The sequence below is a fragment of the Saccopteryx bilineata genome, chromosome 2 (assembly GCF_036850765.1).
Source record: "Saccopteryx bilineata isolate mSacBil1 chromosome 2, mSacBil1_pri_phased_curated, whole genome shotgun sequence".
Classification (NCBI taxonomy): Eukaryota; Metazoa; Chordata; class Mammalia; order Chiroptera; family Emballonuridae; genus Saccopteryx; species Saccopteryx bilineata.
Genome location: NC_089491.1, coordinates 328,403,187 through 328,417,090, shown reverse-complemented (window position 1 = coordinate 328,417,090; position 13,904 = coordinate 328,403,187). Strand labels below are relative to the sequence as shown.

At 37.1% G+C, this 13,904-nt stretch overlaps 1 protein-coding gene across 4 annotated transcripts in view; it reads left to right on the top strand.

Annotated features, from left to right (window-relative positions):
• Nucleotides 1-13,904, top strand: part of CADPS2 (calcium dependent secretion activator 2) — a 538,020-nt gene that overhangs the window by 187,851 nt on the left and 336,265 nt on the right. The gene's annotated exons all lie outside the window — the stretch shown is intronic.

Here is a 13,904-nt window from a genome sequence, read left to right as displayed (position 1 = left end):
CATCACTCTCATCCATAGCAAACTGAGGGAGCTTAAACTCCTCAAACTGAAACGTTCAAAATGCCATTTGTTCTCATCTTTAACCTGGTTCTCCTTCTGATTATGTATGTTCAGCCTTTTGGCTAATAACCAAGAGCCCTTACTTCTTTAATGCCTTCCCAGCCCGAATGGTTACCTGGTACTGTGCTTCCTCCATAATGCTACATTACCTGCTCTCCTGTCTTGCTCCCACTGCCCTCACCAGACTTCGTCACCACAGCGCCGCCAGGCTCTGGTACCTCCCATGTTGAGCATGGCCGTTACCTCTTACCTGCTTGTTCTTTCCAACCCTACATATTTTTGTGGCCAGATTAGGATTGTTTTCTGGTTTTCATCATGACCTAACTTTGCATAAAAAATTTAAAAAGGGGGCGGCTGCTGTGTTTGTCAGCAGAATGAAGTCTGATACCCCTGCCCTGAGCTTTCAACAACTACGGCGTCTGCAGTCTGGCTCACCTGCCTGCCTGTGTTCTTTGGCATGGAGCAATTCTTGACCCACCTGTGTTGCAGGCAAGCTGCATCACTCCTTGTTCTTCATCCACGCCCTGTCTGTTCTTATATTTTAATGCTGTCTTGCATTCTTCTCTTCACTCAGGATCCCCCTTCCGCATTCTTCAAGACGCAAGGAATATTTCTCCTCTTCCTCAAAGACTTCCATACTCTTGCCCCCTGGTCATTTTTCTTAAATATTGAGCAAAGGGCTAAAAACAAATTTTTACAATCCTCTATCAATTCTCTATCTTACCCAAAATCTTGTCATGCTTTATAATATAGATTATTTATGCATGTCTCTTTTACTGAATTTTAACAACATGAGCATGGGATAAGTGTTTAATCTGTGTGCCATTAATTGCATAGTAATAGTTAATGTGTGTCCTGGGAGGGCACTCACAGATAGTGAATGACCGAGAGACTGAAAATTGAGTGTGAGGTGTTGGGAAAGAGTGTGAGGTGGTTATGTTGAACCCAAAGTCCAACTGCAGGATTCAAACCCTGGCACTGTCACTTACTAACTCTGTGACTTGGATCCTAGGAAGTTGCTTAAACCAATCTCTGCTTTACATTTTCCATCGCTAAAATGGGATGAAACAACCTATTCCATTGGGTCGCTCTGAGGTTTAAATTCAATAACGTTTATAAAACTTAGGACATTGCCATTTGCGACCTCTTGCATGGATCTGGAGAGTATCATGCTAAATAAAATATGTCAGATGGAAAAGGTCAAGAACTATATGATTTCATTCGTCTGTGGGATATAAAACAAAAGCAACAACAGAAAAAGCCTTCATAGATACAGACAACAGCATGGCGGCTATCAGCAAGGAAGGGTGAGAGGGTGAAGAGAGTAAAAAGGGTCAAATACATGGACGTGGTAGACTAGACTTTGGGGGCAAGCACACAGTGTGGTATACTGATGTTGTTTTATGAAGCTGTACACCTGAAACTTATATGTTATTAATGAATGTCACGCTAATTAATAATTTAAAAAAAAAAACCAACAACCATAAAACGTTAGATTAGGTCCTGATTTATAGTTAGTGCTTTATAAACTTGCTGCTTATTCGTCCTGACAAGGCTGGAGTTCTAATCTTCTCTGATGTAGTTCTCTAGTATCACTAATAGTGTATGTGTTATTTTATTTAGTGCTAAACTTTCTCAATTTCAGCATTATTTCATTATTAATATGAATGTATATTTAACTATTTTATTGGGGTGAGTATAGTTAGTAAATAATTGCTTGAAAATATTACCTCATTGCTTTTGTCCAGAAGATAAAACATTAATACCAAACAAAATACTAAAGAAAATTTCATGATGTTTAAAAATTTGCCAAATTATATCTACCATTTTAGAGAATATGCATATTCTCCAGGCTATAGAAGTCCCAGGGTTTTTATGTTTGAGGTTAAATTTCTTATATTCTTGCTTTTGAACATTTTGATCTATTATTTAATATAGTTTAGTTCAGTTCACATAGGGTAATTTTATATCTAATTAACTCATTCATCTTTTCCTTACTTTTAAGTATTCACAAGAAAGTGTGGTTTGGGAAATGCATTTTTAAGACTCTACAAGAATTCATGGCAGAACTGCTATTTCTGAGTTAGGTTTTTTTAATACATAATTTAAAAGGTAGATACAAGGGAGTTCTTTAAAAACTTTTCCTTCAGCAGACAGATGCTACCTGATTCATACATAACATCATTTCGGCAGTGGGCTCTTCAGAGTAGAGAAATAACTTTATTTCCTTAGGTTCTCTTAGTTGTATTACATTATAAAAGGAGTTTTAGTTACCTTGTAGTTGTTGACTAATTCTCAGTGACCAAGAGAAAAGGATGAGGGGTTGTTGTTTTTTTGTTTTTGAAGGAGATTGCCTCATGGAAGATGGGTCAGCATGGAGGGTATATTAGGGTCCAAGAACCTTTAAAATGCAGGAATTTATCTTGTATTTGCATTAAAATTGAGACCAGTTATGTGAGTCCCACCACAGGAGACAGATTTCATTAGGTGGGGGCGTGCACGAATGGAAGGCGTCCATTGCACTTTGAGGTAGGAGTTATAAGTATTGGAGAAGTTCAACAATAAGACAGCTATGAAAGATAGGTTATTATACAGTACCTGCTTTGTTACTGAATGATGGGTTAAGTAGTCTTCTCAGAAAATTTGGAGATTGACCCGGACATTGAAGGTAGATAAGAAGAGATTCCCAGGCAGGAGAAACACAGGCAAAATAGTATAGTATTGGGTTGTGTAACGTGTTTGGTAAACAATGAAAAAGCTTATTTGTCTAGATGATGGAATTACCAAGAGGATACAAAGTTAAATTGGTATAATACATGGGAGGACCTGATACTAGGCTTGACTTATTGGGTATCATCTCCCTTGTTCATACCTATTTGTTTTCACCATTTATTCCCTCTTCTCCTTTCAGGTGATGGTGGAGAAATAAAAGATATATTGATAAAGTACTTTGCTAATTTTTAAAGCTTTTGATCAGTGTATTAAGGCTGTGTTGGAAAACCCATGCATATTTGGCCTTGTCAAAGCAAACACTGGGCATCTAAAATACTATATGGCAAAGCTTTGGTAGATTATTCTTCTGAAATCAGTGTTATTGTGTTGACTGTTTCTTGTGATGGATTATTTATAACTCACCAGATTTACAGATATAATTACAGTGGACCAGTATCATATTTCCCCATGTGTAAGACCCGTGATGGCAAACCTATGACACATGTGTCAGCACTGACACGTGTAGCCATTTTCGATGACATGCAGCCGCATGCTGCTGCATACCAGAGGAGTATGGGGCCACATGCCAAGAAGAACGTTTCATCCTCGACTCCTGCACGGCCAGGTGCAGAAGCTGAAGATAAAACATTTGCTGTAGTGTAGACACTCTGTGCCAGAGGTCTGTAGGCCAAAACAACAGAACTCCGGCACAGAGTGTCTAGTTCTGGGACTTCCGGTTAGGCCGTTAGGGGATCCTTGACTTCACTTCCGGCTGGCAGAGCAGGGAGCAGCAGAATGCCGCGGGGGACGCGTCTCTGGGGGCCCTGTGATCGCCATTACCAGCAACCACATAACCACAGCAACCATCATCCAATCTACTGTTCTGGGGTGTCCTGGATTTCTAAATGACCATTATTACTGAGATAAGTGAGGGGGAAGCTGGGAAAAGTGAGGGCCTGTTCTATGGGTTCCGTTTCCCACCATTAGAAATAGCAGCAGCCATCTTAATGTATATAAGATGCAACTTGCAGAATTTCAAGACAGCATCTGGGCTCAGGTGTTTGTCGACTTGAGGTCAAAGCTTGAGAATCTGGAAAGGTGACGCTTGGAGAATCAAGAGGAGTGCCACTACGAACAGGAAATTTGGAGTGCCTGCAACCGATTACCAGACACTTTTAGCACCCTGAAAAATATAGCAATGGCTTTACTCACAATTTTTCTCTCTATACGTACTTTTGTGAGACCTTATTCTCAGTGTTAAATAATATCAAAACCAACAAAAGAAACAGATTGACGGAGGAAGTTAGTAGCACTTGCTTGGCCTTGAAGGGTACAAAATACCAACCTTCAATTGAAGGTTTAGCCAATGAAATTCAGCAACAAAAAAGTTACTAATAAGCAGGTAGTTAAAGAATCCCTCCTCCCCTCACTTATCTTAGTTCATGGCACCTCAAACAATTTAAATAATACCAAGACCAACAAAAGAAACCAACTGACAGATGAACAAAGAAGTCACTAAGCAGGTAACTTAAATAATTAGTTTTTGGTTTATTAAATTCAGTTATATATTACAATTATACATTTTTGTTATTTAAGCTATAAATACTGCAAAATTATGATTTTTTTTTTCTCAAAATGACACACCACCCGAGTTATGCTCGGTTTTTTGGCAATTGACACACCAAGCTCAAAAGATTGCCCATCACTGTATAAGACAGACCCTTTTTCAAAAAATTTTGGATCTGAAAACTGGGTGCATCTTATACAGTAATTGTGGCATTTCAAATGCCATACAGTAGATGGAACTGAGGACGAGGCAATATATGAAGACAGTGATTCATCACCAGACACAGATGAGGACAAACTAATGGATGGAGGTTTTGACAGTCATGAGGAGTTATATGAATTTTTTGATGAATAAAACTTGAGTTCAATAACTTTATATAATACATTTTTTTTCAAATTTCGGGCCTCAGAATTAAAGTATGTCTTATACATGGGGAAATACAGTATATGAATTCATCTTAAGGAAAACACTAAATTTCTATGACAGCACAAATCCTTATCTACTTCTCTTTCTCACGCAAAAGGATAAGATGAATATTATGAGAAAAAAATATATGTCTGAAAAGAGTTACAACATAATTAGAGTGGGGTTTCAGAGAAAAAAAAATGAATTGATTTTGTGTGTGGCACAGTTAACTAGGGTTAGCATGTATGAAGGCCTCATTATATGGAAGAACATAGCCATTAACCCCCCCACCCCACTTTCTTGTGATTGGCCATGTTAATGTAAAGACAGTAATCCTGGGTTTGGAAAATAGAGTAATCAGAGAGGGCAGTGATGCACAGCAATACTATGAAAAGCAGTTCTTAAAAGATGTTTTCCTTAATATATGAGCAGATTTAATGGATTCAAGTTGATGTTTATAGTTTTTAAAGCACTAGAAGAATGATATCGCAAGTGATAATATGGCGCTATTGGGTTGAAATTAGTGAAGTTATTTTTATGCTGTGTTTTCTGAACTGTTAAAGAGGAGGTTTTGGGACTCAGCAGGGCTTCTGCAAATGGAGGTTTGCTGATTGCTGAGACCTCTGTTCTCAGCTCTTTCCACGGAACAGGAGCGGAATAGGGTAGGGAGAGCCTGGGGTTTGAGATTTGCAAGTCAAGGCTAATAGACCGCTCCCAAGGTCAACATTCCTCTACCCTTCAAACTCTGTGTTTGATATTTCCATCTTTACAAATTCATCCGTTCCTGTCTGCTGGGAAACCTCTTCCATCTTTGAATTCCCACAATACTTGGCCAGTTGCTTTCTTGTGGCAATTATTGTTTTGTTTTACATATGACGTTTACTGTTATCTGTATAAGCTGTGAACTTCTGGAAGGTTACAAGTTTTGTAGCTACGAAAAAATTACAGTTAGTGTTTGCTGTACAGACAGTGTAGAAAAAGCAGAGAGAGTTAATACAGCAGTCTCAGGCCCTTTAGGCAACAGTTTTCAGAGCCCATGTCTTACTGTCCCTTTCCAGAGAATTTAACAAATCTCTCTACGGGTATGATTGATGATGTGTAGGTCTGAGGCAGCCCTTTTTAAGGCTTATGTCTGAAAGTGATTACTACCTCTTTCGTTTTTTTAACTTTATTTTTAATTTTTCCATTGATTTGTGAGAGAAGCATCAACTCATTCCACTTGTTCCATTCAGTTTTTCACTCATTGATTGCATCTCGTATGTGCCCTGACTGGGGATTGAACCCCCAAAATCAGTGTGCCAGGACTCTGCTGTATCCACTGAGCTACCCAGTCAGAGCTCATTATGGCTTTTTTACCCCCTTTGAGTTAACCACCCCTTTGAGAATCTTTGGTAAGCTACGAGATTTAAACAATTCCCCAAGGGCAGGAGGTGGGGGATGCATATTTCTACCAGATTTTCCCCACAGGTCAGACAGGTTCATACACTCCCAAATGTCCAGGTTAAAAACTCCCTCTTATAGAGAATTTTAAATGTGGAAACAGTAATCCTTGTGTAACAAACGAAAAATAAAACCATATTTTTTTATATTAAATATTTGTCAAACCAGTGGAATATGTTGATAATTAAGTGGTAAAATGCTGTTTGTGGTGAATACTAGGAGCGTTGTAGAGAACAGAGATGCATTTGGGCAACTGTTACAGTCAGGGTTGAATGAACTTCTTTAAAAACTTGGAAAGTATTCTGTGCCAAGAAAGAGCAGCTGTGGAGTAAGTAATCTCATCACATCAAGTGTTGGAATCAGGAATTTAAAGTAAAATACAGCGAAGTTAAGGTGAAGTCTTTGTGAAGTGGGGACTTGCCTCTGCCCCCTACCACTAACTCCAGTCTACATATCCCCATGATTTTTAGCTTATAACCCAAATCCGGCACCAGGGAAGTGTGCCACCTACATGTTAAAGCCTCATGCCTGCCATCTACAAACCAGTATTTGAACTTTTCTTTTTTCTTGTCTCTTTGGGGGGGGGGGGGAGGTGCAGGGGTGGTATGCAAAACCAAGTTCTCAGGAGGGGTCAAAAAGAAAACAGTTGTGTTACAATAACAATATGTGAGACTATACGGGCAAAATGTGATGCAGTTGACGTGGCCAGGGCAACACTCCAGGTCAACATAGTAGAGTGGCTTGAATGGAGCATGAATTCTGGTGTGCCCTGCCTGTGCAGTTCTAGGCTGTACTCTACATGACTCTTGGCTGGATTGGATGTGGGTTGCGAGGGAAGGAGGTCAAACAGGACACCTAGCTTTTGGGCTTGACCAATTTGCATGCCATGTATATGACACGGCACTGCAGTAGACCCCTTACCTGCAGGGGACGTGTTATGAGACCCCAGTAGATCAACCTGAGACTATTGATAACAGGTTGACCACTGAATCCCGTATATACTATGTTTTTTCATTCAAATACAGGCCTTTGATAAAGTTTAATTTATAAGTGAACTCGCGTTAGAGACGATATAGCAACTCCTTTACAATGACAATATAGTTTAAGAAAATCTTTCCTGTTTTTAACCTTATTTTTAAATGAATTTTGTTTCTTTTTATAGAGTTGATTTAAAATTTTTTTTTATTCATTTTAGAGAGGAGAGAGAAAGGGAGAGAGAGAGACAGAGAGGAAGAGAAAGAGGAGAGAGAGACAGAGAGAGAAGGTGGGGAGGAGCTGGAAGCATCATAAAGTTGGTTTTTTTGTTTTTGTTTTTTTTTTTATAATTTTATTTTTTTAATGGGGTGACATCAATAAATCAGGATACATATATTCAAAGATAACAAGTCCAGGTTATCTTGTCGTTCAATTATGTTGCATACCCACCACCCAAAGTCAGATTGTCCTCTGTCACCTTCTATCTTGTTTTCTTTGTGCCCCTCCCACCCCCTATCCCTCTCCCATTCCCCCCTCCCCCCCGTAACCACCACACTCTTATCAATGTCTCTTAGTTTCACTATTATGTCCCACCTACGTATGGAATAATACAGTTCCTGTTTTTTTCTGATTTACTTATTTCGCTTCTTTTCATGTTATCAAGATCCCACCATTTTGCTGTAAATGTTCCGATGTCATCATTTCTTATGGCTGAGTAGTATTCCATAGTGTATATGTGCCACATCTTCTTTATCCAGTCATCTATTGATGGGCTTTTTGGTTGTTTCCATGTCCTGGCCACTGTGAGCAATGCTGCAATAAACATGGGGCTGCATGTGTCTTTACGTATCAATGTTTCTGAGTTTTGGGGATATATACCCAGTAGAGGGATTGCTGGGTCATAAGGTAGTTCTATTTTCAGTTTTTTGAGGAACCACCATACTTTCTTCCATAATGGTTGTACTACTTTACATTCCCACCAACAGTGTATGAGGGTTCCTTTTTCTCCACAGCCTCTCCAACATTTGCTATTACCTGACTTGCTAATAACAGCTAATCGAACAGGTGTGAGGTGGTATCTCATTGCCGTTTTGATTTGCATTTCTCTAATAGCTAAAGAAGATGAGCATCTTTTCATATATCTGTTGGCCATTTGTATTTCTTCCTGTGAGAAGTGTCTATTCATATCCTCTTCCCATTTTTTTATTGGATTGTTTGTTTGTTTGTTGTTGAGTTTTATGAGTTCTTTGTATATTTTGGATATTAGGCCCTTATCTGAGCTGTTGTTTGAAAATATCATTTCCCATTTAGTTGGCTTTCTGTTTATTTTGTTATCAGTTTCCCTTGCTGAGCAAAAACTTCTTAGTCTGATGTAGTCCCATTCATTAATTTTTGCCTTCACTTCTCTTGCCATTGGAGTCAAATTCATAAAATGCTCTTTAAAACCCAGGTCCATGAGTTGAGTACCTATGTCTTCTTCTATGTACTTAATTGTTTCAGGTCTTATGTTTAGATCTTTGATCCATTTTGAGTTAATTTTTGTACAGGGGGAGAGACTGTAGTCCAGTTTCATTCTTTTGCATGTGGCTTTCCAGTTTTCCCAGCACCATTTATTGAAGAGGCTTTCTTTTCTCCATTGTGTGTTGTTGGCCCCTTTATCAAAAATTATTTGACTATATATATGTGGTTTTATTTCTGGACTTTCTATTCTGTTCCATTGGTCTGAGTGTCTATTTTTCTGCCAATACCATGCTGTTTTGATTGTCGTGGCCCTATAATAGAGTTTGAAGTCAGGTATTGTTATGCCCCCAGCTTCATTCTTTTTCTTTAGGATTGCTTTGGCTATTCGGGGTTTTTTATAGTTCCATATAAATCTGATGATTTTTTGCTCTATTTCTTTAAAAAATGTCATTGGAATTTTGATGGGAATTGCATTAAATTTGTATATTGCTTTGGGTAATATAGCCATCTTGATTATATTTATTCTTCCTAGCCAAGAACAAGGTATATTCTTCCATCTCATTATATCTTTTTCGATTTCCCTTAACAATGGTTTATAGTTTTCATTATATAAGTCCTTTACATTCTTTGTTATGTTTATTCCTAAGTATTTTATTTTTTTTGTTGCAATCGTGAAGGGGATTATTCTTTTGAGTTCCTTCTCAGTTGTTTCATTGTTGGCATATAGAAAGGCTATTGACTTCTGTATGTTAATTTTGTATCCTGCGACCTTACTGTATTGGCTTATTGTTTCTAGTAGTCTTTTTGTGGATTCTTTGGGGTTTTCGATGTATAGGATCATATCATCTGCAAAAAGTGATACCTTTACTTCTTCTTTTCCGATATGGATGCCTTTTATTTCTTTGTCTTGTCTGATTGCTCTGGCTAGAACCTCTAGTACCACATTAAATAAGAGTGGAGAGAGTGGACAACCCTGTCTTGTTCCTGATTTAAGGGGGAAAGCCTTCAGTTTAGTGCCATTTAATATGATGTTAGCTGATGGTTTATCATATATGGCCTTTATCATGTTTAGATATTTTCCTTCTATACCCATTTTGTTGAGAGTCTTAAACATAAAATTGTGTTGTATTTTATCGAAAGCCTTTTCTGCGTCTCTTGATAAGATCATGTGGTTTTTGTTCTTTGTTTTGTTGATATGGTGTATCACATTAACCGTTTTACGTATGTTGAACCATCCTTGAGATTCTGGGATGAATCCCACTTGATCATGATGTATTATTTTTTTAATATGTTGTTGTATTCGATTTGCTAGTATTTTGTTTAGTATTTTAGCATCTGTATTCATTAGAGATATTGGTCTGTAGTTTTCTTTTTTTGTGCCATCCTTGCCTGGTTTTGGTATGAGGGTTATGTTGGCCTCATAAAATGTGTTTGGAAGTATTGCTTCTTCTTCAATTTTTTGGAAGACTTTGAGTAGAATAGGAACCAAGTCTTCTTTGAATGTTTGATAAAATTCGCTGGTATAGCCGTCAGGGCCTGGACTTTTATTTTTGGGGAGGTTTTTAATGGTTTTTTCTATTTCTTCTCTACTGATAGGTCTGTTTAGGCTTTCTGCTTCTTCTTGACTCAGTCTAGGAAGGTTGTATTGTTCTAGGAATTTATCCATTTCTTCTAGGTTGTTGAATTTAGTGGCATAAAGTTTTTCATAGTATTCTACAATAATTCTTTGTATATCTACGGTGTCCGTGGTGATTTCTCCTCTTTCATTTTGTATTTTGTTTATATGAGTTCTTTCTCTTTTTTCCTTGGTAAGTCTTGCCAAGGGTTTGTCAATTTTGTTGATCTTTTCAAAGAACCAGCTCCTTGTTCTATTAATTTTTTCTATAGTTTTTCTGTTCTCTAATTCATTTATTTCTGCTCTGATTTTTATTATCTCCTTTCTTCGGCTGGTTTTGGGTTGTCTTTGTTCTTCTTTTTCTAGTTCCTTAAGGTGGGAAGTTAAGTGGTTCACTTGGGCTCTCTCTTGTTTGTTCATATATGCCTGAAGCGATATGAACTTCCCTCTTATCACTGCTTTTGCTGCATCCCATAGATTCTGATATGTCGTATTGTCATTTTCATTAGTCTGTATATATCTTTTGATCTCTGCACTTATTTCTTCTTTGACCCATTCATTTTTTAAAAGTATGTTGTTTAGTTTCCACATTTTTGTGGGATTTTTTTCCTCTTTTTTGCAGTTGAATTCTAGTTTCAAGGCTTTATGATCAGAAAATATGCTTGGTACAACTTCAATTTTTCTGAATTTGCTGATATTGTTTTTGTGGCCCAACATATGGTCAATTCTTGAGAATGATCCATGTACACTGGAGAAAAATGTATACTCAGTCACTTTGGGATGAAATGTCCTGTAGATGTCTATCATATCCAGGTGCTCTAGTGTTTTGTTTAAGGCCACTATGTCTTTGTTGATTCTCTGTTTGGATGACCGATCTAGAGCCGTCAGCGGTGTATTGAGGTCTCCAAGTATGATTGTATTTTTGTCAGTTTTTGTTTTAAGATCAATAAGTAGCTGTCTTATATATTTTGGTGCTCCTTGGTTTGGTGCATATATATTAAGAATTGTTATGTCTTCTTGATTCAGTGTCCCCTTAGCCATTATGAAATGGCCATTTTTGTCTCTAAGTACTTTTCCTGTCTTGTAGTCAGCATTATCCGATATGAGTATTGCTACACCTGCTTTTTTTTGGATGTTATTTGCTTGGAGTATTGTTTTCCAGCCTTTCACTTTGAATTTGTTTTTATCCTTGTTACTTAGATGAGTTTCCTGTAGGCAGCATACAGTTGGATTTTCTTTTTTAATCCATTCTGCTACTCTGTGCCTTTTTATTGGTGAGTTTAATCCATTTACATTTAGTGTAATTATTGATACTTGTGAGTTCCCTATTGCCATTTTATATCTTGCTTTCTGTTAGTTTTGTGTCTTGTTTGATCCTTCTCTTTCGTTTTTCTATCTTTTGTTTTTATTTGGTTGTATTCCATACATCTTTCCTCTGTTGCTATCTTTTTTATCTCATGTGCTTCTGTGGTGGTTTTTTCAATGGTGGTTACCTTTGAGTAATGAAAAGGGTCCCTACCCTGTTCATTGTAGCGAACTATTTTGTGAGTACTTTTGCACTCCATCGTCCTTTGCTACTGTTAATCTCCGTCTTCTCCCCCTCTTTCTTTTTGTTGTTGTCACAGTTTAAATTTGGTTTTATTGTGTTCTTCTTGGAGCTTTTACTTGTGGCTCTGTTTTTTTTTGTTCTTTGTATCTGATTGGAGAACCCCCTTTAGTAATTCCTGGAGTGGGGGTTTTCTGATGATAAATTCCCTCATCTTTTCTGTATCTGTGAATGTTTTTATTTCTCCTTCGTATTTGAAGGATAGCTTTGATGGGTATAGTATTCGTGGCTGAAAGTTCCTCTCTTTCAGGACTTTAAATATTGGGGTCCACTCTCTTCTAGCTTGTAGAGTTTCTGCTGAGAAATCTGATGACAATCTAATGGGCCTTCCTTTATATGTTGTATTCTTCTTTTCCCTGGCTGCCTTGAGAATTTTTTCTTTGCTGTTGGTTTGTGTCAATTTCATTATGATATGCCTTGGAGTAGGTTTGTTGGGGTTAAGAAAACTTGGAGTTCTGTTTGCTTCTTGAACTTGAGGCTTTAGTTCTTTCCACAGGCTTGGGAAGTTCTCATCAATTATTTGTTTAAGTATGTTCTCCATTCCATTTTCTCTCTCTTCTCCCTCTGATATACCTATTATTCTTATGTTATTCTTTTTGATGGAGTCAGATAATTCTTGTAGGGCTATCTCATATTTTTTAATTTTTGAGTCTCTTTCTTCTTCTCTCTGTTGTGCCTCAAGTTGCTTGTCTTCTATTTCACTAATCCTCTCTTCTATCTGACCTGTTCTATTAGCTAAGCTTGTTACTTCGTTTTTCAGCTTGTGAATTGAGTTTTTCATCTCTGTTTGATTTGTTTTTATAGTTTCAATTTCCTTGGACATATATTTTTTGTGTTCATGGAGTTGTTTTCTGATTTCCCTATATTGCCTTTCTGTGTTTTCTTGTATATCTCGGAGGATTTTTAGGATTTCTATCTTGAATTCTCTGTCATTTAGCTCCAAGGTTTCCAATATATTAAATTTTTTCTCCATAGATTTTTCCTCATCTAGCTGTGTTACCTCTCTTTCTTTTGTATCCATGATATTCGATTTTCTCTTCCTTAATGGCATCTGAGGGTGGTTTTGTTGATAGTATTAATGAGATTTAATAAAGAATAAAAAGTTAAAAAAAATAAAAAAATAACAAATCGAAAAGAGTTGTTTTTTTAAAAAAAAAATTAATAATGAAATAAAGAAAAATAAAATAAAATAAAAATTTTTAAAAAAGGAAATTATTCCCCCCCTCTTTTTTTCCTCTCCTCTCCTCTCCCCTCTTTCTTGAGAAAATCTTGTGGTGGACTGTGAGTTATAACAAACAATGCCTGTGATGGAGGGCCTGAATTGGGGAAAAGTAATAAAGGGGCAAAAAAGAGAGAAAGAAAAAAAAAAAAAAAAAAGGAAAAAAATAAAAGAAAAAAGAAAAAAAAAAGAGCGTATGGACCCACAAAAAGCAAATAAGGAAAAAATTTGGGTCAAGAATAAAATGATTTGCTTTTAGGTGTTGGTTTTCTAAGAGTTATGATGAGAGGAATAAGAGGAAAATGGAAAAATGGGGGGACAAATTAAAAACTTACTATTGTATTTAGTGGAACAAGAACTAGATAATATGGAGAGCCAGGGATGGGAGCACTGCTAGTGAGTTAAAAAGGTGAAGTAAAAACCCCCCAAAATGCCACAAACATAGGTTTGGGTCCGAGATAAGATAATTTGTTTGTTATTGAGGTTTGAATGAGAGGAGATGTAAAGGAGAAAGGAAGAAACTAATATAGAGGGAGAAAAGAAAGAGAGAGAGAGAAAAAAAGAGGGAACCACTAAAAGAAGAAAAAAGAAAGGAGAGAGAGAGAGAGAGTTAAGGGTTTTGGAGTGCAACCCTCATAGAGAGAAAGGAAGAGAAGAGAAATGATAATGGGAGATGTAACACTTATGGGTAGTGTAGTTCAAGGAGAGGAGAGAGTAAGACCGGCAGAGAGTTAATCGGCCAAATTGGAGGAGGAAAAAAAAGTCTCAAGAATGAAGATAAGAGAAACAAACGAACAAATATAATAAAATGGGATAGGTTATAAAGTCTGCAGATTATTCTTGA